The sequence below is a fragment of the Halyomorpha halys genome, unplaced genomic scaffold (assembly GCF_000696795.3).
Source record: "Halyomorpha halys isolate HHAL.00 unplaced genomic scaffold, Hhal_1.1 Scaffold1972.1, whole genome shotgun sequence".
Taxonomy (NCBI): Eukaryota; Metazoa; Arthropoda; class Insecta; order Hemiptera; family Pentatomidae; genus Halyomorpha; species Halyomorpha halys.
In genome coordinates, this window is record NW_027116163.1 from 16381 (window position 1) to 20204 (window position 3824).

Sequence of the window (3824 nt, forward strand, 5' to 3'; positions counted from 1 at the left end):
ATCATTTTTTATAAATCTAATACAAATAGCTTCTCAATGCACAAATATCCACGTCACCATGCCCCGTTCTATACAAATTGATAATTTTTCTTTTGGCATATTTCTAAAAGGAATATACTTATATTCGTTTTCATAACATCGTGGAAAATCGCTAGAGAGTTGCCAGTTTTAGAGAGGCGGGTGAGCTGCCATTTTAAGGCCTAAGAGGGCACACTTAACCCCGCTTTCGTTCCGTCGTTCGCTGTCAAGGCGCCTTGACAAGTTCATTCGTATGCCAAGTCGGACTTTTCCATAACATCCCTCCTCCGCGCGGCCCCTGGAAAATATTGCTCTCCAGGCCTTATCCTCCATCTGATGGGCCATACGCTGGAGTTTGCCTCTTCCAGCTTGTGTTCACTTCCTACAAAAGAATGTTCCAGGCCACATTCAAAAAGAAACAAAGGAGTGGAAACAAGGTATCACTGACTTTATAAACTCTTGGAAGACGTTATTGATTGATAAATTCTAAATAAAATGTCTATAATCATATTTTAACTAATACCACTCTAAATGAATAGCAATACTTTAGTTTCATTATACAATAATGATATTATATCAAAAATATATTAATAATTATCTTATAAAACCAACAATATTATAATTGCGTGTCAGGCAAGATGAACAATTCTCGTCGTTTTTTCCTTAGTTTTTTATCTGAAACAAATGATCTTAAATCCATTATTTTTTCAGTTTCCTTAACGACAGTTACGTTTCTTACGTACGACCATGAGGTCCGCTAGATGTTTCCTGTTTTGCTAATTTTAAATCTTTGAATCCTTTTAATTCGCCATAAAATCACTTATATTATTAAGTCCGTATGCATTTACTAATCGGTAAATCAATATTCTTCAGGTTTAATATTCTACGCAAAAATTTATTTTCGAAAACCTCAAGATTACGTTAATACATTACCCTAACCATTTCTTATCACTAAACATCTAAATATTATAATAAGTGTATAATAATATAATATAGTGTATAATAAAATTTCCAAGTTTACTTTAGAGTTGAATATGAAAAGAGAAAAAAAAAGCATCCTTATTTTTGATAAGGATTGTGATATTAATTCAGTACTTCTTCCAACAAATCTTCCATGCTTAATATATTAAACATACCAGAAAATTTCAATAAATCCTGGTCTAAAAAAGTAAAGTAATTAATTTGATAACATTTGCTAAATAAAGTATTTCAAATATAGTTGTACCCGTAATTTGATGACTACCAATCATTATAAGTTACTGAATTGATTATAGAAAATTCTTTATTTTAATATTTATAACCTGACTGCCAGGTCCATCCAACGAATCTTGAAAAAGAAGAAAAATAACTAAAAGATATTAACGTGTACGTGAGTCAGATAAGAATATAAAACAAGTTAATCATTACATAGTTAATTAATTATTAATAGTAATCCAAAAATCCAAAAATAATTTAAAGAAAGGGCGGATTGTAGGGTCAAGGTTCAATAGTAATGATTCTAAAACACTCTATATTTTTCTGTATTATCAATTATTAGAAGCAGGCTCATTCATGCATTCTCAAATCAACAACCATTTTTAAAATAATGGGTTGTAATGCCCTAAATAATTCTGAGGTAACTCGTGTTTTGAGTTCCAAATATAAGAAATTAAGCGTTGTAGCCACAAGGAAAAGTTGTAGACGCTAGATAAATTCATGTTCTTTGAAGGTTTGGATTCTTCAAAGCTTGAAACGTAAAATGTTAAATGTTTAGGGGGAGGGAGTTAATATTTTTTTCTTTGTCGATTAGGAAGATGTATTTTCCAAATAATAGTAATAATAAACCGAAAGAAATACAACTAAAAAAATACATAAAATATAGAAATAAAAAAAAAAATTAGAAAATACCAAAGAGAATAACTGCCTATTTATACCTCAAACCTACCACAATGTTACAATAAAAAAAACAATAATCCAATGAATAATTATAATTGAACCACGATTTTTCTGTAAAAGTATACTGATGAAGGAATAATATTGATAAAAAAGATAATTACTTCTAAATATATTTTAATCACAACTGTTAAGTATACATATATATTTTTTGGAATGACAATAACAATGTTTTAAAAAATTCTGAAATAGTAATAGAGAAAAGTATGAATTAAAAAAAATATATATATAATACTAAGAGGAAATTCAGATTAAATAATAATACAGCTAATTAAAAACCTAAAACATAATTTGCATAATTAAAGAATATCTATTATTTACTCAAATTTTAATGAAGACAGGATTTGATTTTATTTTATAAATGGGTTAAGTATCATAGACGAAAATACTAGGAACGTTATAAGAAAGAATTCTATAGAAAACATGGTCAGACCTTCGAGAATCACTATCTCTCTTTCTTTCCTTACAGACTCTTTGTTATCTATTCCTATTGTGGACAGTTTGTAGTATTTCCTTCTGCCAAGTTTGACAATAACATTTCTATCTATTTATTGAAGTATATTACCGTCTGTTTAGCACTTAACTACACTATATTTAATATTTGCAATTTATTTCAACCTTATTGTTTTTCTTTTTGAATAAATAAAAATTGCAGTTTTAGACGAAAACTAAAACTAAATACGAAATTAAAAATACCACTAAGATACGAAATGGACAGGTTCTCATATACATTACTTGTATCACATATATAATACACAGTACAAGTGCGTTCTCCATACATACATACTCCTATATGTATGTATTCAATAACTTATTTCGTCAGGGGAGTACGGGAAAAAAAAAGTTCTCCATAATATTTTACTATGAAAAAATAAAGGTTCTAATATTTATTGTTGTATTTTATATTGTTGACTTTATTGCAAAAATAATTAAGCGTAATTATATCAACATTTGATAAAAGAAATAGAACTATTTAAAGCATTTTTATTTTTACGTCACAATGAGGCACACCTAATGTGAAAGATCACATTTCCGCATTTTCATTAATTTGCCAGGAACATTTCTTACTGAAAATAATCTTATCGACGCAAATAGGGAGCTTTAAATTATTTATTTAAAATCAATATTTAAGACGAAATTTAATTTTGACGGGTTAATTTTTAGTTTTAGATGCTAAACATAGAGATGTATAATAATACAGCATAGGCGGGGTAAAAAAACACCTAGGATATTTTATATGACCGTCAAAATTAAAGAAATAAATTTTATATCATTTCACTGCATTTTCCTTTTGCAAACCCCATCATTTTGCATAACGCTAGACGCTCTAGAGACTGAGAAATTACTGACTGAGGTAAGATCAATGGATATTATAAATTTCAACTAAAGTTGACTCTAGACTAGAACATAGTGTTAACCTATTGGTTTCTTGGATATCGATTGAGTAATCCAAAAGGTTTTGATGAAATTTAAAAATTAACGACGACCAATTTTAAACTTTTATGAACAATAATGAAAACAACATATTGTTGTTTATAGTCAGAATTTTTAAAATACAAGAAATTTTTGTCTGATACGAAAAAAAACAATTTAAGCAAATAAAAATAACAACACTGAAATATAAAATATTAACACGACCTTCTTCATATCAACTTAATTCGCGTTAGATTAATTATTTTATATATGCTTGTTTGAGAGTGGTTTAGTTTATTCTTAATTTAAAACAAATTTGATCCTTTTTTTCTCTCAACCTTTATTCTTTAACATTTTTCCAACGTTTCGACCCTCAGGCCATTCTCAAGGATACCACCTACAAAAGGTTTTTTTTATTTTTATATAACAATTTCATTATTTCCTTCAACTACACACTGATT